Consider the following 23,654-nt stretch of genomic DNA (forward strand, 5'->3'; position numbering starts at 1 on the left):
CAAGTCAGCATGGTGGCCCACCACACACACATACACAAGCTCACACACACAGAGACCAGTAACAAATTGAGGCCAATTTGTGTAAATTAAGAGATAACTAGACGGCTGCCCTTGTTGAACAGTCGTTGTAGTGTCCCCCCTGAGCCACTGGAATCAGGCTCTACCATATTGGCTGACATATGGATGTCCTTAAATGTGTCTTTAAAATAAACGTGTGTTTCTTTTTCTTTTAAGCAGATCTGCTAACTTCAAAAAAAATCCATATTTAATTGTGTGTGTGTGTTTCTTTTTCTTTTAAGCAGGGTGGCTAATGGCTGAGATAATCCATATGTAATTTAATAATAATATAACACCACAAATGTGCATCTATTTTATTTTATTATTTTATATGTATTTTTTTATTTTAGACAATATTTCACACATTTTTAATGCCCAGCACTGGTTTGGTTTTGCATTTTGTTTTTGTGTTTAGGTGAGTGTGGTGCAGGACTCTGTGAACATCTCGGGTCAGAACACCATGAACATGGTGAAGGTTCCTGACTGCCGGCTGGCAGATGAATTGGGTGGACTGTGGGAACATTCCAGATTCACGGACTGCTCGCTGTGTGTCGCCGGGCAGGAGTTTCAGGCACACAAAGCCATACTGGCAGGTAATGTGGGAAACACACACTTAGGTTAACTTTTTTTCAGAGATTCACATCTGCTAAGATTTTTCAAACTGAAAGAAAATGATCGCAAGTGTTATCAATTTCAATAAAAAAAATACTTTACAAAAGTTTAGGGTAAAAGAAATTAATACTTATATTTATTTAGCTTTTTTAAGAAAGTAGCTTTTTTTTATTTAAATTTTAGTTATTATAGAATTAAAAAAAAGAAATCTTGCATTAGCAACTACCTGAAATAAGTGTTTTTTTTAATTTTATTTCAGCATTATTTTAATTCATTAAAAGATTTTTCATTATTTTAGTTTACTCATGTCGTTCCAAACCCGTAAGACCTTTATTCATCTTCAGAACACAAATTAAGATATTTTTGATGAAATCCGAGAGCTTTCTAACCCTGTATATAAAGCAATGTAACTGACACCTTCAAGGCCCAGAAACATAGTAAGGACATTGTTAAAACAGTCCATGTGGACATCAGTGGTTCAACCGATATTTTGTGACGCTACAATAATATTTTTGTGTGCATAGGAAACAAAAATAATGAATTTATTCAAAAACTCTTCTCCTCTGCGTCTCTGTCCGCCACCATTCACACGATGCATGCATGTGATGCTGCTTAATGTCCTTACTATGTTTCTGGGAATGGGAACATTTCAGTTGGATTGCTGTCTATGCAGGGTCAGAAAGCTCTTGAATTTCATCAAAAATATCTTAAAGGGGTCAAGAACTGCCTTTGTTTTTTATTTTGTACTGTTCTCTAAGGCCCTCTTATAATGCTATCAAGATTTTTACATCAAAAAACATCATAATTTAGAAGTAATAAGCTATTTTCTGTCTTGTTTTTGACCCCCTCATCACAACGCTGTTTGAATAGGCGTGGTGGATTGTAGACTCAGAAGTAGACGACCACTGCTATGATTGGCTAATAGTTGTGTTTGTTTGAAAGCCTACATCCCGTGATTTACGTAAAAAATGCAAAAATAACTCTTAAAAAAAATCAAACGATCTGTAATAACAGACAAAGCAATAGTGATCACGTAATAAAAAGTTTTGTCACTTGTGTGTTACGACATCGGATCCAATATAGCACAGCATCGTCTTTTAGTTTCAATCTTTCTGATTATCTCGCGTCAAATTGTACCTTGTTTGTAAACAAATCCTTGGTAAAATGAAGTGAATAAAGGACCAAGTTCTTACTGACGCAGTCTGGATCTTCATTATAAATAAAGTTCATTCACTCTTTCCTAACATTGGTATCAGAAGGAAGGTAATGCAAAGACTGTTTTTTTCAAAACTTGGCACTGCATAGCGCCTTGTCTTCAGAGCGTTTTTATCATATGGATTCTTTGAGACCTGCACGCCTCTATTCATTTTACGCTACATGCGTGATTCGTTTAGCGGTGCTTATCCACACTATTACATCATAGAGTCGAACAGTCGTTTTTGACAGACTGCCTTCAATATAAGCTGTTTTCAGACTAATAACAAAGTTTTGAGTTCTGAAACTTGCAGGATGTTTTTATAATACAGTAGTTCACGACAAGTCAAAAGATCAAGGGAATTTTGGTTTCTCAGTTCATGACCCCTTTATTTTGTGTTGCGAAGATGAACGAATATGAGGTGAGTAATAATTAACAGAATTTTCATTTTTAGGTGAACTATCGCTTTAAATAAACACTTATTTTACACAAAATTCACATTTCCAAAAAAAAATATATTGACATGTTTATTTGTACATTTCTGAAGTTGTTGAAGTCTTGGCACTAAACAAATCTCCCTCTGTCCTAATTCTCTGTGGCGATGTTGAAACCCGAAGACAGCTGTCTTATTGCTCAGTCACTTAGCAGACAGCTAAGGCACCTTATAAGAAATCTGGTTTTATATTTCAAGAACAAATTCATGCGAGCTTGATAGATAACCAGATTAATATTTCATGACTACACTGCTGATATCTTGTTAAAAATGAATCATAAGTTGAAAATGTAAATGTATAAAATCTTTCACTGGTTTCGACGGTGAGAAGTGAGCTCAACAGTGAGCTCTGTCAGACACAGAAACTACTGACCCACACGTGCAGGATTGTGGGATATCACAGACAGCGAAAGAAGCATCTGTGAACAGACAGAGACAGTGTCTTAGACATGATGTTATTTAACATTTGAATACCTTCCTAGCGATGTATGCTGCCTGAGAGGGCAGGATTTTTCAGGTTTCAGAAGCAGCTTCTCTCTCTCCCGCTGTCGCTCATGATGAGGCGGGATTCCTCGTTATCTGGCTGTACCTGGTAGTGCTCATTAATCGCCGTGGAGTCGGAGCTGATCGCCTGGTTTCTGAGCTGTGATTAGACCGTGTGTGTGTGTGTGAGGGAGAGAATGTGCCAGATTTCACACACTTCTTTAAACAAGTTAAAGTTGCCCTAGACAGATCTGACTCCATATCCAGACTTTACAGAGAGAGGAAGGTCTGAGCCCATCATCCCTTGGGTTAATCAGCCAAAAGGATCGGCAGTTGCACCAAGGCACAACTTGTCTGAGGAGAATCTTTGCTCACCACCAAAAAACCACTGTTAACCAAAAAAAACACTGTACAGATATATTGAACTGATTACGTCATTTGCAGCAGCACATTTCCTGATATAAAATAGTAGAGAGTATTGTAGCTTTCTTTTTCAGGTTGTTCATCTCAAAGTTTGTAATGTTGTGATTCATCTCAGAGCTTGTTGATTTGTTATGTTTTCGATGAACAGTTTAAAATTGCCTTCGGAGAACATGAATGGGAAAAATACTTGGGGAACCAAGGCTGCTGAAAAAGTGCCCTGTCGCTGTTTCACTCTATTATAATTACCAGATCTTTTTTTTTTTATCAGAAGTTTTTGTTGTGTATTAAAAACTCTTCTCTTTCACTTCCACAGCACGTTCCCCAGTATTTAGCGCTATGTTTGAACACGAGATGGAGGAGAGTAAAAAGGTGAGCCTGTTTATTTATTTTATTTCCTTCCCTTCTATCTCTCATTTGGTCTCATTATACTTCAAAAGCTTATCCTTTTAGTCCGTCACTATCAGAGAGGCCCTCACATTTATGTTCATGCACAGCTTGTTGTTTTTCATGTAAAGTGTTTTCCTGATGTCTCATTTCTGCAGTGTTTTACTAGTTTCTAAGTATATTAGTTATAGGACTTAAATCCATCCTTCCTATCAGTAGCCTAACAGAGTGGGGGAACTATAGCCCTATTCCCACGGGATTATTATTATCTAGGGACCTTGTGTGATTTTGAAATTACCCCCCCACATCTGAATTTCGTGTGGTGCATTCGCACGGGATAAGCGAAGCCTGTGATTTTACTCGAATTTACCGACTTATCTCCTGGATACCCGGATGTAAAGGCTTTGAGAGTCCCGTTCTATGGTTCAGATGGATTAAAAAAAAAAAAAAATAATAATAATAATAATAATATAGTTTATTGTCATTTACATTTCACCAGGTTAAAATAATATCACAAGCTTTATGCTTGATTTATTTGTAACACATTGACCTCAAAACCTTTTCAGCTTTCTCTTTCTGCAAACTGTGTGGTGTAGCGATATGACAGCACCCAAGATACTATCAAACACTCCAACGCAGCTCTATTCTTCGTGAAAGATGGATAAAAAGGCGCACAGGAAACAAAAACCTTGAAAAATGATATACGACCCGCCAAATCACAGAAATGTTGATTCGCACGGGACTATCACATTACCTCGGTTTTCGGCGAAATATGGTAGGTCTTTTGCGGGGGAATTTTTACTTTACAGATTACAGACATGGCCGATTCGCACGGGATTAAGATCACAGACAACCTCCGCAATTATTACGAATGACTGGAGGTCACCAGGTAATACTGATCCTGTGCGAATAGGGCTTAAGACGTCAGAACCCGGAAATGTAAATCGCCGTGGCTTCCTTCGAGATTTTCCTATGGGGTTTTATAATGGGGTTTTTCAATTTATGAGTAAAATAAAGCCTATGGTTAACATAACGTGACAATACTTGTGTTCGACAGTGTAATCTGCACACACTCACAGCCCAAACGCTCTTATCTAGTCACTTATTAAAAACATACGTTTTCAAAAATGAACATAACTGCTTCAAAATTTTTGTAATTTAAGTTGTAGAACTGCGGCGAATTCCATTTCTGGGTTCTGATGTCATAGTCCCCCACTCAATATCCAATCCAAATGTGTGTGTGTGTGTGTGTGTATGTGGTCTAATACCTCCGCATTTACAGAGTTGTTCAACTGTACCATCTTCCAGCTTGTTCTCAATAGCTGATCGTAAATCACTATTTGCTATTTTTCTTGCATGGCTTTTTAATATGGCAGTCATGTTAGGTCTGATATAGATCAGAGCGGTGAAGTTTGTTCATAGAGGCGTTAAAGATGGCCTGTGTTAATCGGGAGGACTGCACAGGTCTATTTAAATGATGACTGAAGACACTTAACGCTTGCAATTAGTGAAATGTTTCTTACCATTTATTCATTTAATTTGACATTCATTTTTATAATGTAATCTAAGTAATGAACCCAGTTCTTACACCTTAAAAGGAACTGAATGTGTTAACTATAAGAAAGGTGAATTAGTGGAATATATTTTATATATTTGCAGTAGCGTAAAGTATTAACAACTGTTAAAATACTTATTTCATTAATTAAAATAAAGCTGAAATAAATAATAATAAAATAGAAATATTAGATAAAAAACATCAAAATATTGCATTAGCAACTAACAAAAAAGGTTTGCTATGAAAATACCACAATGTACTCAAAAAAACTTAAATAGAACTGAAATTAAAATAAATTTAATTTAAAAGTTTAAAAAAAATGCATGGTAAAAGCACATTGAAATCTAAAACTGAAAGCTAATTTAAAATATTAAGAACTCCAGTAGTATATACAGTAAGTAATACTAAAATGACACTTATTTGCATTAATTGCCACTTTCACTTCCCCTAACACACTTCCTGTTCTTCCTCTTATCATCATCTGTGATATTCCCATGTTTCGCCATCTGCTGATCCACTATTCCTCTGTCTCTCTCCTCGTGTCGTGTCCCCCCTTTCCCAGAGTTTCATCATGCACTGTTTTTTGGGACAGGATGTGCTTGCGTTTGGGGTTTGTGGAGCAGTGAGATTTCCTGTTGCTCCTTTTAGTTGTCTGGTTTATTAGCTTTGTGAAGATCCATGCAAATGAGTGAGACTGAGTTTTCGTGTTGAGAAGAGTGTGTGTGTGCACTTTATAGATGAATGATGGGATCTGGGGCTCAGTTTGTGCATAGGCACATGTGAGAGCGAATGTGGCTGCATGTATGTGTGTGTGTGTGTGTGTTTGTCAGGTTTAGATGATGGCTGGGGCTCAGTGATTTGGCTGCGATGTCTGTAGAATATTGATGGATTTGATGCTGCAATAGAGAAAATCTAAAGAGAATTGAGAGGAAATATCTCATCTGAGAGAGAGCGTAAACAGATGAGCTGCCCGCTACATCTAAGAAATGACTCCTGAATATCTGCTCATAAACTTATCTGGATACTTCAGTGACTGTTCACACTGGAACTTCTGGTGTGGACCGGAGTGCTTTTGATGTCCACTTTTTTTTTTTTTTTTTGTGGTGTGGAGATGTTTAGGCACTGAGGAAACTCTGTATTCTGCTGTTTTATTTTAAGTTATTTTAAGTTATTTATTCATCCTCATGTAATTCTAAAAAGAAAAGAAAAAGTTATTTATTCATCCTCATGTCATTCTAAACCTGTTTGACTTGCTATTTCCGTGGAGCAATATTTCAACTGTCAACATTTCCTTAAAAGAAAAATCTAAGTACAGTTCCACAGTACACTTCACGGACTTTCATTATATGGACCAAAAAAAAAAAAAAAAAAAAATCAAATACACCACTGTTTGAAATCAGTTTTTAAAAGACTCTTTTATGCTCCTCAATGTTGAATTTATTTGAAAAACTGTAATATTGTGTAAAACTGTAATATTGTGAAATATCTTTACAATAAAAAAAACCTATTTTCGAATTGAACATATTTTCAAATATTATTCCTGTCGCTCAAACCTGGATTTTCAGCAGTCATTACGCCAGTGTCACATGCTCCTTCAGAAATCAGTCTAATATGCTGAATTGGTGCTCATTTTTTATAAGTATTAATGTTGAAAACACTTATATTTCCTAATGCTTTTGTGGAAGCTTTGATAATTTTTCAGGATTTTTTGAATGGATAGTTTAAAAGAGCGGGATTTATTTCAAATAGTAATATTTTGCAACATTATAAATGTTTACTGTCGCTGTTGATACATTCAATGTGTCCTTGCTGAATAAAACTATTAATTTCTTGAAAATAATGAGTGAATTTTCAGGTTTGGGGACCTGTAGCTTAGTAGTTGGTCATAGAATTGAATAAACAAAAGCATCACCACAAGCCTTTTTCTCTGTCTTGGTGACTTAGCCTCTTAAATAAATTTTAGGTCCATTTTTAACTAGTTTTTATGATTGATGAAACAAAAGTGCCACAGTTCATAGCAGAATCTGCAGTCTGCACGGGGAGGGAGGTAAAACTTTGTGTGAAGAACGCCTGTGACTGTTAACGCTCCTTTAGGCTACAGACTTTTATTTTCTGTAATAGCCTTTAATAAATAGTTCAGTTTGCTTTTGAGTGAACTTTTTCATTTGACCTTGCCGTGTTCCTGTGTCTGTGGGTGGGGTGGATTTCCTAACGGTTGCTGCATTAATTGGTTTAGCTGTGATGGACGGGCTGGGATGGAAAAGCCTTTGTTACCAGCACGACAGTCAACAAAGAGCTTGTGCTCCGGCAGCCTTGAGCAGAAGAGAGAAACTCTGGCAGCACTCATTTCAGAACATTGATCAGGGCAGGAACAGAAAGGGAATGGGGCTTTCTGAGCTATATATTAATTTGTTTTTTTGAGTGACTCTGTCCTTTTGTGTGCGCATATGCTCTCATACGGTGGAGGTCAGTGGTCGTGTGAGTTTGGTGTAGGGTGCTCAAGGGACACCGCAGGAGCTCATGAGAGGAAAGGCCAGACTCCGACACAATTACACTTTATGCTTTTATAACAGTTTAAACCAAACGCTTGAACTGCATCAGGTTTAATTACATCACATTTTAAACCTCCAAAAGCACAGCCAGTTGACAATTGGGCCTTTCCCACCACTTTAGTTCCAGAACTAAATGTACTGTACTAAAGTAATGGGACGATTTTGCGCAAACTATTTCCCGGAACAATATAAAGGGTTGCAATCGCACCGAGAGTGTGTACTAGGACGTGACAACGAAGAACAACGTTAACAACGGGAGGATGGAGGACGCTGTGATCGGAGCTGTGTTTTTGTTGTGTATCACGGGTTTCTCAATAATGGACATGTAATGTCGACACATATGTAAAGCGATTGAAAGAACGGAAAGGAGGAATAAGAATCTCTAACGACAACTGACAGTGCTACATTTGCTACAAGTGCCTGCACTTCAGCGTCCGTCCATCTATCGCTGTTCTCTATACTTACGAAATCCGAAATCCGTGTTTCCACAGAAATTTTTACACAGCGTTTTAAATCATGGCGGGTGAGGACATTTTCGAACGCATCTGGCCAATCAATGTCTACTTACGTCACGGGTAGTACCAGTTGTGCTGGTTAGACCCTGCTCCAGAGTAGGAGCTAGTTTGGTTCTCGAAAAAGGCAGTCCGGTACTAAAATCGCACCCAATTCCGGAGGTGCGAAAATGCCAAAAAGTGGGTAGTTCCACAATTAGTTCTGGTACTATGAAACGGTTCCCATGGTGCGAAAGGCTCTTATGGCGCAGTGACAGAGAGTTGAATAAATTCTACATTGTTAGAATGAGAAGTTTGAGAAGACTAACTGTAAAGGTCTGGGTACGTCACCGTCTGCGTTCCGTTCCGTCTACTGCTCAGCCGTGTCCGCACAGCTTTTAAAGATGAGTGTGCATGGATGAGTTCGACACATGCACAGACAGTACCAACTAATAAAATTGGACGTCCGCGGACAATTACAACTACAAAAATTGAGCGCCAACCCTACACCTAACCTGATTAGTTGGGCTTAACACTGTGTCCACATTGAAGTGGTTGCTGTCACATTGCACCATGACATCTTCACACTGGGAGCGTCAAGGCTGCACCTCACCTGTTATTAATTCTGTTTTTATTATCATTATTGATACTACTATTATTAATATAATAACATTATCAACATTTTAATAACAACAATTATTAAAGAATTCCAATAATGACCAATTATTATATTTATTATATTTTATTTATTCATTATATAATAATAATTGTTGTTGATACTACTTGTATTAATACAATAATAACTTTAAAACATATTATATATTATTTTAATAACAGCAATCATTAAAGACAGCAACAATGACCCATTGTTATATCGCATATTTATTTATACATTATATTTATAATTATACCAAAACTTTTCTTCATTATTTATTAATAATAATAATGTATTGTTATTGTTGTTATTACAATAATTACAATGTCAAAAAATAATAATAATGTATTGTTATTGTTGTTATTACAATAATTACAATGTCAAAAAAATCATTATATATTATTTTATTAATAACAATACTTTGGGTTTACCCATCAAGTTCAAATCATAGTTTGGCTCTGCTTTTTAGATAAAACCTTGCTGATTAACACGTGTGAAGAGAGTGTGTGATAGAAGTTGAGGAGTCATGGGGGTTTTCTGACCTGATGTTCTATGAGACTGTGTGGACTTGACAGGGTTCTGATGTGATTTGTTGTCTAGAACCGAGTTGAGATAAACGACGTGGAGGCTGACGTCTTTAAAGAGATGATGTTCTTCATCTACACTGGCAAAGCACCCAACCTGGACAAGATGGCTGATGACCTGCTCGCTGCTGCTGACAAGGTGAGTAATGCTCACACGCAAACACCACATTTAGCTGAATGCATGCCAAACAGCATTTCTTCTCATCGAGGACAAAAACAAGTTTATTAAATGTCACAATGACAACATATTTCATTTTTTTCTTCTCAATCATGAATTCACATTACATTATTTTTCTTGGCAGACACACCAACAAAAAATTACCAGAATATGCATCATGTGTCATAAGCTTCAGCAGTTAGCAAAAATCATAATCACATATTAAAACAGAGGCAATATCTGCCAATAGCAATGCAATACCTGCTTTGTGTTGACAACACAAGCTCACAGACGCATTTTTATTGAAGTGTTGATCTCTCTGTCTTTAGTATGCTCTGGAGCGTCTGAAGGTGATGTGTGAAGATGCTTTGTGCACCAGTCTGTCTGTGGAAAACGCAGCAGAGATTCTGATCTGGCCGACCTGCACAGCGCTGACCAGCTCAAGACTCAGGCCGTCGACTTCATCAACTAGTGAGTGCTACTCCTGTCAGGCTAGTAGTTCAGGTGAAAAAAAAATTCTAAAAATCTAAAATATATGTATGTATATATATATATCTATATATATATATATATATATATATATATATATATATATATATATATATATATATATATAGATAGATATATAATATATATATATATATAGATAGATAGATAGATAGATAGATATATAGATATACATATATATATAGATATATATATAGTGATATATATATATATATATATATATATAGATAGATAGATAGATATATAATATATATATATATAGATAGATAGATAGATAGATATATAGTACATAGATATATAGATAATATAATATATATATAATATATAATATCATTTAAAAAATTAATATAGAATTTATTAGATATCTATGATGGATATCTATAATGAACCAGCTCCTTTCTGTTTTAGAATAGAAACCAAATGCTTTTTGAGTTCTTTGACTTTTCTGCATCATCTTCGCTTGTTGTCTCCACTGTCAGCCCCCCCTTCTCTGTTCTCCGCACACTTATCTTTCATGCTCCATTTTGTCAATTTTTTTATGTATTTTATTTTACTAGCTTGTTCAGTCTCTCTTTGCAGCAGCTTTATTGGAGGGTGTAATTTTGAGTTCATTTGGTGGATGGCAGTAACTTGGCTGGTGTGTGAAACTGGACTGTGGCCATCTCATTTCAGCTCCTCTCTCTCCTCTTCTCTATACAAAACACCCACCGCCACAACAACAGCAGAGACGGAGGGAGATCAATAACAAGGGCAACACAGAAATAAACATGCACACCAGCACCCCCTCCCAAAATCATTCGTCCTCTCTGCCCTTCTTTTCCTGCAGTTTTCTCCTCATATTATATTTTTATATGCTCTCCTCTTCTCCAGAGTCTTCTTAAATGGTTTTATTGCTGCACGTAGGAGTCTAGTGTCAGAGTGCAGCAGTTTTCCCCCACAGCGCCAGACTCGTCCAGCCATCACAGGACCAATGACTGCCAGCGGGAGCATCCCCCACTGCTCAAGAAAAAAAAGAAAGGGGACTTTTCGCAGATTAATAAAGTCAAAACGATACAATTAAAATAGAGAAGTTTTTTATTGAGTTGTCCTTGCTTTTTGAACACAACCAACAAACATACGGCAAGGCCATTGTAGTCAGATTCAAGAACAAATACTTGTGTGATCATTTTCAGTTCCACATACAAATGAGTCTCAAACTTTTTAATTTAAATAAAAGCATGTCCAACGTAGAGCATGCATAGGTTTTGATTTCATAGAAGAGATTACATGCAGTACTTAATCTTGTTTGTGTAAAAAAAAAAAGCATAATGGTTGCTGTTCAAATTCACAAAAATTTGAGCCAAAACCAGAAACGAAAATGTTGTGTGAAAACTTCTATAATTATTTTGATAGTTTTTTTATAATTTTTATAATTTTATAGTTTTTTTTTCTAATTTATTAGTTTTGATATTAAATATTTAATAGTGCATGCTCGTTTCCATTTTAAATTTATTACCTCTGCTGTCATCCCCTACTCCACTTAGTTCATCTTTAAAAACATAAATTTAATAAATATAATCTTTCAGCGATATCTCAAAATAATATGTTGTTTTTATTACCGTACATTATAATGTTATCGTGCCTAAAATGTCTAAAATTTAGTTTTCAGTGTTTATTTTTAAATTTAGCCACAAAAAAAGCGATTTACAGCTTTTCAGCCAAAACTAATATACAATTATATAATAATGAAAATGATTATCAGAATATAGGGACCAACTGTAATTGAAATATTGGTGCATCTTTAGAGACACTGTACTCTTGCAAGAGATGTAGTTTTGAGTCCCAAAAATATTGCATTATACCAGTTCAGTGGATAAATCTTGAGCAAGCACTTTCGAATGAACTTAGAAAGCTTGACACATTTACAAACACAAGGCTTTTTTTTTATACATATAAAAGCTGTTTTTGCTTTTTTTCCTCCTCTTGTTTGATTTCAAGTTATTTTGGAAAGCCTGTGTTTGTAACCTGTTCTTTGTGGATGATTGACCGCGCGGTGACCTTCTGCGTTGGGGAAAGTGGAACCGGGCATGTGCCCGCAAGGCCTGCTGTCGACACTGCGAGCAAGAGTGCTGCAATTAATGCCAAGTGTTTGGGGGCAACAGTATAGTGGGGTTAGGGGGAGGTCCCCAGCGTCTCACACACAAACCACACTCTGGGGTAAAATGTCGTTAAAGGCCATTTTGGAAGTGGTGTGTGCGTGATAGTGCAGTGCGAGTGCCTCGGGGTGCTGAGCTCAAGCAGCGAAGAGGATTGTGTTCTCAATGTGTCTCTCTTTCTTTCTCTCTCTCTCTCTCTCCCCCTCTCAGCCACGCGTCTGATGTGATGGAGACCTCAGGGTGGAAGTCAATGGTGGCGTCCCATCCTCACCTGGTAGCCGAGGCGTACCGCTCCCTGGCCTCAGCCCAGTGCCCTTTCCTGGGCCCCCCTCGCAAACGCCTCAAACAGTCTTAGTGCCATCCCTTACCGTTACCTGACCCGCACACCTACACACACTCACTCAACTGCTACAACAGGGGGGGGGGAGCGCAATTTTAGATTTTACAACCCCCCCCAAGCTCTGTCCCTTTAGATGCCCTAAACCAGCTCTTGACCTGCCCCTCCCTTCACGTTATCCAGACAGACCCCTCCAGCGCAGAGGGACCCTCCTTGTTGCTGCCCTACTGACGGGTTTCTCAGTGTTGGGGAGTGTTTAGGCTGCCACAGGTTGAACCCTGTCCGAAAACGTGGCCAATATCTGCACCAGTCTGGCCGTCAGTCCCAGACTTTCTGTGGACCCTGGATTCTTGAGCGTGGGCGGATGGATCGCGGTTGGGCAGTTAAACATGAGATGGATTAAGACTGGTGTTTTTACGTAACTCTTTCCACTGTGTGAAACCGGTTCCCCTCCATCTCTGCTTCATCCCTTCTTCAAAACAGTGTTGTGATCGGCCAATAGACATTCCCCTTTACAGTCGTGGATGGAGGGATTTCTCTTTGAAAAGGAATCAAGGACAAACTCTTGTTATTGTTGCGAAAGAATTTTTCAGTAGGTAGCATGTGTCTTCGTAATGACGACATCAGCGTTCAGTAGATTCCTGTGTGACTTTATCAATCCTGTGTGACAACAAACTGCTTTTTCCAGAACTGTCCTCTGTTTCTTGGGAAATTTGAGCATAGAACTTGCCATGAACCTTTTTGCGACCCATAAGCTAACCTGGCTTCCAAATGAAGGTGAAGTTCAGATGGACTTACAAAGGGGGTTGGGTCTCATTTTACAGGGCAAAAAAAACTGACAAATCCGCTGAGGAGTGTAAAAATGGGGAAAAATCTGCTTATGGAACTTTTTTTTTTTTTTTTTTTTTTTTCTTGTGATGTTTATTTTGGATTTTTCCTCCTTGTAGCACTTGTGTATTTGAATCCAGGCTTTCTGTATATAAAAAAAAAAAAAAAAAACAATGCCAAAAACACAAACCTGTCTGTTTGTGTTATTCTTTTTGTTTTGTAACAGGCACAACATGTTTGTTACAGTCATATCTTAGCGGTTTATCTGCTTTCTGCTGATTCCATTCTCTCTTTATATGTGGTTACAGTCATGGATTAGACAAATCTGGAGCTCTTGCTGAAGCGGAGAATTGGCATTTTTTTATATATATATATAATTAAATAAAAGCATACAAGGTTTTTGGTTCCATAAAAATAATTTCTTATGTGGGTTAATCTGGTTTGTAAAAAAATAAATAAAAAAATAAAATAAATTACAGTGGCACCAAATCTTACAAAATAATTTATTTTCATGCTCACAAAAAAAAAAAAAAAAAAAAAGAGACAAGTAACCAACTTTTTGTTACCCACCGAAAAGGATTTGCATAGTCGATGGTTCTTAGTACTAATAGGGCTTTCTGAATACATTTAATAAAATAATAATAATAAATACTATTAAAATTGTTACCAACAAGTATTAAAATATTAAGCACAACTAAAGAAATAGTTTGGACAAAAATTTTAAATTGCCACCATTTGTCCACCCTTAAATTGTTCCAAACCTGTATGAATTCTTTCTTTTACAGACGAGTCTTCCACACACTCAGGCTCTTTGCAGAATGTCATACTACTTGTATGTGTACTTTGTCATATTCATGTTCTTTATTTATGAAATACTCCAATGATGTATTATGCTGCCAAGTGTTTAGCATTACAGCAGGATACACTGAGTGGTAAATGGTATCCTGCAATGCAGTGCTCTCGACTTGATCTTGTCATTTCCCTGTGGGATAGTGGGCCATAAGTAATATAACACTTTATGATTAACATTTCCTTCTTGACTCATTTTGATCAGACTGCCAAAACATCAGACTTTTTTTTAACCACAATATGGTTTCTTTTTGTTGTTATCGTTATAGCTGTGATGTAGTCTTCCTTATTGGCATAGAACAATTATTACAAATTTAGAGTTACCTGTTATCTTCCTCGGTGTGTGAACAGGCCTATAGTTCTTGACATAATCAACGTTGGACTGACCAATCAGATGCCAGTTCTCTAACTACCCATTTTGTAATATACTGTACAACATGTACAGTGGGGACCAAAAGACCACTAGTTTCATTACAATTGAAAAATGATGTGTCTAACAATTTGATTAGTGGCCTAGATACAATGCAGAACCAAAGTATTTCTTCTTTGTTGTACTTATTTGTTTTAAATATTTCAACATCCTAAAACTTTAAATAAGATTTTTCATCTCAGATTTTTAGGGTGGACTTTTGGACCCCACTGTATATTAACCAAAAACAGGAACAAATCTCATGCTTAACCATTTTTAAGAGTCCCATTTTTCTTCCTGCTAATGGGACTTGGGTCACCGGCTCCTCTGTGATTTACCAGTTGGAAACTCATCACAATAAGCTTGGCTGAAGTGTTTTCTAGAACGTACCTGCAGGGCTATTTCATATAACATGTCTGATGAGCTAACCAGTGGATTAGATGTGAAAAGAAGGTGGTGCTGGCTGGTATGTTATGTTTTTTTTTCTTCTTCTTCTTACAAGTACATACTGAGTTGCTCTAATTGAGTTTTTTTCTTCTCAAAGCCTCTTGAAATTCTAATACTCTCTCTGCTCTGTTTAACAAGACTCATGGAAAAAGCTCTTATGAATATTAGATACGTGTGGCCCGTATAATCCTCTGTGGGTGGAAAGTGTGCGTTTTGTGTTTTGTTTTTGTATAGCTTCATATTTGTGTGGTGTGAAGGGTGTGCTTATAAGGATGTGTGCCACCCACCATGCGTGCAGGTAAGCTCATAAAAACTGTGTGCGAGTCGTCCTTGAGTGTGTGAAATGAAGCATTTGTTTGTGTATTGATGGTTCAGTTCTGGCATTATGAGAACCTTGCTCAAGGTTTCTGAACCCATTCAGTTATGAACCACTTTGCTGAGACATCCAGTACAGTTACTTCATGTCACAATTCCTGTTTTTCTTGCAAGTCTGTTCTTATTTATTAATTTTCGTTTTTTTTTTTTAAACCTCTGTCTGTATGCGTCTAATTTGCAATCAAGTGTGCAATTTATGTGGCTATACTGTGAGATCAATACGACATCTGTTGATCGATAGATACGAGAGCACAAATGGCCAATCACCAGTCCTCCGTCTCTCTCTCCATCACTCTGTCTCTTTTATTGAATAGAGGGTTGCAGCAGGTCAGCTCTACAAACAGGATGAACAGCTCTGCGTCTCTGTCGCTCTCCCAGAGAAAGCCGGAGCGAGGGGGAGATGGATGGATGGTGTTGTGCACTGGCTGTCGAGACTAAAAAGGTAGAGAGAGGGAGGACGAGGTGGTTATTGTGGAATGAAAACGGATGAACACAATAACGTCTGATACTGCTAAAAGGGCTATAAACAGGTAGACGTACCTGTCTTGCTGCATTTCCTGTCACATAGATACTACATCTTTGGCCAAAGTCTATTTTAAGGCAAATTGTGCCACTTATCGGCCATATTGGCAAGAGTTGTTATTATTATAATGATTTCTGTAAGATTGTGTGAAACTGAAGCCTGGAATAATGGCTGCTTAAACCTTCAGTGTTTAGAAGTACATTTTAAAATATATTCAAAGAGAAAATAGGTATTTTAAATTGTAATAGTATAACAAAAATACATGTAACCTTGGTTAGAGACATCTTTCAAAAACTACAAAATAAATAAAATATTCCAAACTATTGGCCCGTTATGCTCTCGTTTTCATCACAGCTCAGGATAGTGTACTGAAGGTCAGGATTAAAAGCTTTCATTTTTAATATGTTCATTTTTAATATTGTTAATTAATATATATATACAGTAACACACACGCACTGTGGAGATCAAAATTTGAGAACAACCTACAATTTCCTGAATTTAAAGGTCACTGGTTCGTCCTAATTGAAGTTGTTCTAACAGGAGTAGAAGGGCAGTTTTTTTAAAGTGTATTCTGAAGCCCAGTATAAAAAAAACTTGAGATGTTCGAAAAAGATCTCTGATCAAAATTAGAGAACACTTACAGATACCTCTAAGTTATTGGTGTTATTCTGGAACCAGGTGTTAATTTCCTTAATTACATGATAAACCTTATTTAACTGGCAGCATTCCTCCAATTTTCACTGAGATTGCATGATTGCAGGTGGCTCTAAGAATTTGGTCATTCCAAATCTGTGATTTTCATTCCTGTCCACAAAAAGGCTGGTCGTCCAAGTAAGACAAATGAAAAACACAGCATAATGCAGAGACGCTCAGTGGGGAATCGGGTCAACACTGCAGCTGGAATTGCTTGCCAGTTCATTGATGAATAGGGTAAGGATCTGTCTTGGCATCTTTAAGAGAAGTCGGACAGAAAACCCACTCTGCAGAGAACACTGAAATCATGACATGGCTGGGCCAGAGTACTGATCTAAACCCAACTGAAAATTTCTCTGAAAAAAATGGCGACAAAGTTATGGCTAAGAAACCCACTACAGTTACCGAATTATGGAACAGAGTTGTGTGGACCAAGATCACTCCAACGCACTGAGAGAGATGTCTCATATCTGGTATCCACAGATATGCTGAAGTCGTTCAAAGCAAGGGCCTCTACACTTAAATATCTTTTTTTTTCTTTTTTTTTTTTTTGGTCACAAGCATGACGTTGCATATTTTTCTGTTTGCTGTCTTTCCCATGACATCTCACTGTTGCTAGTGAAGGTCAAGATTAGTCCTACACCCTCGGTTAAAGTTGTGATGAGTTTATCAAAAAAGGCAATTGCCTCTTTGAACAAATATGTGGGGCTTGCATTCCTATAGCCACCATATGGAGTTTTACGATATTTCACATCCGTCTACTCCCCTTATTATGTCTCTGCTTTGGCTCAATATATGAACATTTGATTTGTCACTTGTCTCAACACGCACTGCAGATAGATGCCCTCAGACAGCGCTGTTTCTATGATGAATGGAGGATACTGTGGCCTTGTGATAGAACAAGAGATGGATGGATATTTAAGGGAAAGGGAAAGAGATAAACTGATGGAAAGTGACGCAAAGCGAGAGAGAGAATGTGGTGGATGAGACAGATCGGGAAAAGGAGAAGGGACAGAGATGTATGGAGAGCGATGTGGAGAGAGCAGCGGTTGGTTTATCTCTTCGGCTGCGCATGTTAGTTAAGTAGACGTATAGACTACAGCAGGGCAGTCAATGGGTGCAGAATAAATGCAACCGTAGATCATTATCTGTTGACGGCGCTAGTCTCGTGGCTTCTGGCCCACAGCGCTGTCCATCAGCCATGAAAAGACTATTGTCAAAGTCTAGATGTGAGAGATTTTGACCTCTCCACAGCTTTTGTGTTCGCTGAGATAGCTGATAGAAAGTGGATAATGGAGCCGCAAAGATCTTTTCATCTTGTACACAGAGCTGAAGTTATGAGAATCTTATGAGGCCTCCAAAATAACCAAAATAGCTTTATTTATGGTAGCATTCTCTTAGCACCCTCTAAGGAGCATTCTAGTGTCTGCTCATTTCCTTTCTAATATGCACAGATGCCTTAAACATTACAGTGTGCTTTTGACTTTTAGTGATTAAACTAATAGTGATACATTTAGTGATAAAATTAGTGATAAAATGCTGTGCCAGGTTTAAAAAAGTAAAATTTCTGGTTTACTCCATTGCGCAGCTTAACTGCTCTTTCTAGCTGTTTGAAAGCAAGAATGCATCTTAAGTGAACAGTTCGTAACTCTACTATTAAATGCTAGTTAATTTATTGCATACAAGTTTGCTTGACTAGCAATTTGCTGTTTGTGCCGTAGAGCTGACAAGGTTCCGTAAGTAAAAAATAAAATAAAAATTATAACAGTGTAAGCTGTGAATATATTTAAATATATGTGTGAATTCAACTTCAATATGTGTGATTTCAATATTCGATATCCAAATACTGTTTTCGCTTCAAATCTAAGTTTGTGATGTGACCCATTTGAATCTGGTTAGTTCATGTTTTTGAAACTTCTTTTTAATGCCTCTGGAGAAAATGAATGGGAAAAACTTCCGGAATCAAGGCCACTGTGAAACAGCGGGTGGCCATTTGCACTCCATTTTAACTAGCATTTAACGCACGGTTTAATATTTTAATGAATATTTAAAGTGTTGATATTTAAGAGGTAAATTTATGTATTTGTTGAGTAGTTTTTTTATCTGAGTTTCGGTAAAAAAATAAAAAGTTTCAGATTTCTTCCCACACAATTCTCAGTGGGAGAGGAGAGCAAAACAGACTTTTTATCCTTCAGCAAACCCCTCCGTTCACCAGAGACGTACCATAAGAATACAATTAAACTAAAAGCCTCTGAAAAGTAATGAAAGCAGACGCTTTTACGCTCTCTGGGGGCCTCATGTCTGTTTCGTGCGCCACTCCCTCTCACATACATTTTACACATTGCTATTTATTTTCCATTACCTTTTATTACCCAAACATTTCATTTGATCTCTTCAACATTTACCCTCCTTACTTCATCCCACACACATATAAACAAATATACGTTCATCCTGCATGAATGCTCCAGTCTGATTTCTTTTCCACACTCACTCTAGCTTGTGTTTTGGGGTTTAATGGCTGTGCAAAAATAATATATGGGTTTGTGTGTGTTGTAGGGTGAGGCTGATGCAGACATGCGTATTAAGTGTGTATTAACCCTGCCATTGAACCCAGTGTGCATCTCCCCAGTGGCTGCCTCACTGGCTGGCACCTGAACGTAGTCAGGAGATGAGATTCAAGTCTAATGAAGCAAAACGCATAATGCTGCCGAGGAAAGATGGATAGATAGGATTTGGAATGAGGGAGGGAGGTTATTGTTATCGCCTCTGTCCAAGTTTTTTTTTTTTTTTTTTTTGACATGTCTGTCGTAAAAATGCATGGGAGTTGTTCAACTGAAGGTTCATATTTTTGTATTTATTTGTATTTTTTTTTATATGTTTTTTTGCATGTTTGTCTGTAGATTATTGTTGGCAAGGTCAAGGTTGTTAATAGTTCACTAAAAATAAAAACAAACTTAATTTTTAAAAATATATAAATGTGTGTGCATGTGTATATATGTATATATAGCCTATCTACACACAAACGCACACATGTATACCGATCCACTTTAAAGGGGTCATGACATGGATTTTTTTCAATGTTTTAATTAGTTCCTTGAAGGTCACTTATAATTTTAATACGTTTTTTGCAGACAGAAACAAGGAAACATAAAAAAAAAAAAAACTCATGTAATGGGCGGGCCCTTTAAGCTTATCAGTAAGCGGCTGCTGTTATGATTGGCTAATATTAATTGCATACAAAATGGTATCAACACCCCCTCCCTGTTCTGTGCGAGTAAGTGTTATGAAAACCTATTCATATAAAAATCATAATTTACAGGGGGGACAAAGTATTGTGGAATTTGGTTATGTACAGTTTGCGATGCAGCTGCTGTCAAATCCAATACAGACGGCTGCTTCCTCCTTCAACTAGTCTCTTTTGCTCCTCTATTACACTGTGCCTCATTTTACAAAAATCTGCAGTCAAAAAAACAACCATGCTCCGAACAAACATACAATCCTCTGAAGAGATTGTTCCTTGTTCCTGACACTAGGATCCTTCTGAAGTCTGTACACTTTCATAAATGATCTGTTTAAACCGGACTAACTCAAAGCGAATGTTCTTTACTTTTCCATTTGTCCTGTTGTCAGCAAAACTCAAGCACATGGGATACATCAAAAAACATCATCTGTTGATACTTAACCAGTATAGAAAGCGTTCAGTGATGTTATAATGGGTTCTGTTAGCGTTCGATGCAATAATCGCATAAGTCAGCTGTTAAGCGTCTGAGTGTCAGTGGGCGGGGCCTATTGTGCAATGATGGATAAAGGCAAATTTGATTCTCACGTGATGACATCTTTAAAGGTATGAACACTGTGGCCTTCTACTAATAATAATGTGAATAAGGCTAAACAACTTGGGGAAAAAGTGACATAGATTGACCCAGTGGGTAGAAGACATGGTGATGAGAAGGAAAAAAAAAAAAAAAGTCTTTTTGAGTGTTTAAAGCGTATTGTTTGGTTTAGTTATTCATTGTAGTACATGTAAGGGGGGCTCGTTAGTCAGATGTGATAAAAATCTACGCCGGACGTGTACAGGCAGTCTCGCTGCTTTATTGCAGTTGTGGTATGTGTGTGGAGACTCGGTTTAGTAATGATGCAGGGGCTTAGTGATTAAAATCCCCCACCAGACCTTACAGTTGTCCCACAGTCCCACAGCAAATGGACTGCGAGGTTCAGTTCAACTGCCTTGCGCCTCACTAGGTTTCAAGACAAACCATGTTTTTCATGCTCTAATTCATCTGCGATGCCCAAAAAGACTTTCAAATCATGTTTTAATTCTTAAAGTGCTCTAAAAAATACTAATTTACGCAACATTTAATACTATTTTCTCCTAAAAAGAAAAAAGTATACTTTTATTCAGCAAGGACTGTAAAGAGTTTTACAAAAAAATCTTCAAATTAAACTGTGTATGACCATTTCACAAAAATCTGGAGTAGCAAATCAGCATATTGATAGAATATTTCTGAAGGATCATGTCCGCACTGAAGTAATGATGCCGAAAATTCAGCTTTGTCATCACAGGAAATAAATTAAATTTTTAAATATTTTGAAATGGTTGTGAATGCATGAATTAAACTTTTCATATGTAACTAATGTCTAAAATCTGGGTCTAGATGGGTAGCTAACACGGTATTTGAACGTTTTTTTTTAAGGGGGTCATGTGATCCCATCTTTACATTGTTCCTTTCTCTTTGGAGTTGTTACAAGCTCTTGGTGCATTAAAGAATATCTGTAAAGTTGAAAAAAGACTAAAGTCTCAAACCCAAAGAGGATATTCTTTATAAAAAGGTCAAACCACTCCTACCTAAAAACACCACATTGAAACATGCAACCACATGTCTATGTCACGTGTGGGAAGATTTGCATTAACGCCGGCCCAAATGTTTTTCACAGCGCAAAGAAAGAAGGCGTAACTTTTATTCTTGGTGTTGCACGGTGTTGCCATGTTGTGGAGACGCTTGTGTGTACTACTTTTGATGGTTGGCCTTCCAAAAGAGGACACAACTAGAAATCAGTGGTTAAGGGGAGTGTATTTGACAACACTGTTCCAGAACAGTTTAGACAAGCCAAATATTCAGATGCTGTCGTGCAGCGGGAAGAGCTAAGACACTTTATGGCGGAAACGAACGCGACACGGACTGTTTCAGCCTTAGAGGAGAGAGTAGCCTACCAATGCCAGTGTCTGTTTCTATAAAGTTTGGGCAATATCCAAACTTGCAAGGACAGTCCTGGTGCTTCTGACTCACAGCCTGTAAGTACTGTACGTTTTTCAATATTTTAAGAATTTGCCACTGCTAGTTTTGAGCAGTGTAGAGAAGGCTTGTTGTTTTTGTCATTGAGGGTTCTCTCCAGACATGGTTTTATGTTTTACGCGCATTGCGAAAACGCAACGCAATGCGTAAAAAGGTTTTTAGTTTAAGTCATTATAATCAGTAATTATGTCCCCACAGCCATGACTTCTTGAGTGTTAGAATGACTGTTTGATGCCCAAAAATCTTAAAAGCAGACAGCTCACTTGATTTTGAGCCACACCAAGAATTCCCGAGTTCAATTTATGATAGCTAAAGTCAAACCTAATATACACCTTGCAACCATTCCCAGAGTTTCCACACTTACAAACTCTCTTCCTAAGTTAAACCCCTTGACTAATGCTGACGTTTTTCCATCACACATACGTTTCCCTCTATAATGAGCCTGTATCTGAACCATAGCTTGAAAGATGGTGGAAGTGCACTTGTTTAATCTCTCTCACTCCTCATCTCCCTCCATTTTTAACACGTTGGAAGCATTTGGAGCAAGACTCATTGATTGTTCTAAAACAAAAAATCTAAAAGAGCAGCTTCCTTGCTGGTTTGTATATTCTTTTTAGTGTGTTTTGACTTTATTTTGATCAAAGTATGTGTATGTTTTTCTTGGTAACACATTTAGTAGGGACTTGGTAAAAATGTGCCTTGGCCTCAACCTCACCATTTCTCCCTCGCCCTCCTTTCTTCCTCTCTTCTAATTTCTGCATGTCTGTCCACTTATTTTCTTTCTGTACATCTCTCAGTCCAGTTCTTTGCTTTTTCCTTGCTCTCTCTCTTCTCTTCCTCTCCTCTCTGGTAGGTCTAGGAGGTGTAATTGGCTGTGCTGCTGTTGGGGTTTTGAATTGAGAAGGGCTTTAATCTTTAGTTTCACTCAAAAATGCAAAGTGAAGGCTGGAGGCAGTCAGGGATTTCACTCGCCTGCCTGTTTGCGTGTGTGTGTGTGTGTGTGTGTGTGTGGTGATAGCCGCGCCCACTCCACACCTGTCTCACACACCTGCTCTAACAAACTGCACAAGGTCTGAGTGTATTTTAATACATGATCCTAACAAACTGTACACAGGGTGTTTGTATGTATTAACAGTCACCTCACTCTGTGTGTGTGTGTGTGTGTGTGTGTGTGTGTGTGTGTGTGTTTGTATGTATTAGGGAAGCTATTCTTGTGAAACCCGCAACTGCTCATTTTAAATATAGTCAAAAATCTACAAAAAACTATAAAATCCTTTTTATGACTAACTATATCAAATGATGTAAGATCACAGTAGACAGCATTTGAACAGAAAGAACATGAAAGTGGGAGTGAAGGTGTGTGAAAAAATATGTTGATGTTATTAATCTATGAAAAAATGACATGAAATGACACAAGGTTGAGTAATTAAAAAGATCACATAATTAAACTTTTCTTTTTTTGGGTGAACTACGGTCCCTTTAATACATTATTTGATTCTTTTTTTGTGTATGTGTGTGTGTTTCTTTTAGGTTGACAACGTGAATTTCTGTCCTCTTAAAGGATACTCCACCCCAAAAAAGAATTTTTTTTTGTCATTAATCACTTATCCCTCATC

General features: G+C 37.4%; 1 pseudogene; it reads left to right on the forward strand.

Annotated features, from left to right (window-relative positions):
• LOC109075122 overlaps positions 1–13,637 on the forward strand; it is a 31,835-nt pseudogene extending 18,198 nt beyond the window's left edge.
• The last annotated feature ends 10,017 nt before the right edge of the window (positions 13,638–23,654 follow it).

The sequence above is a fragment of the Cyprinus carpio genome, chromosome B3 (genome assembly GCF_018340385.1).
Source record: "Cyprinus carpio isolate SPL01 chromosome B3, ASM1834038v1, whole genome shotgun sequence".
Taxonomy (NCBI): Eukaryota; Metazoa; Chordata; class Actinopteri; order Cypriniformes; family Cyprinidae; genus Cyprinus; species Cyprinus carpio.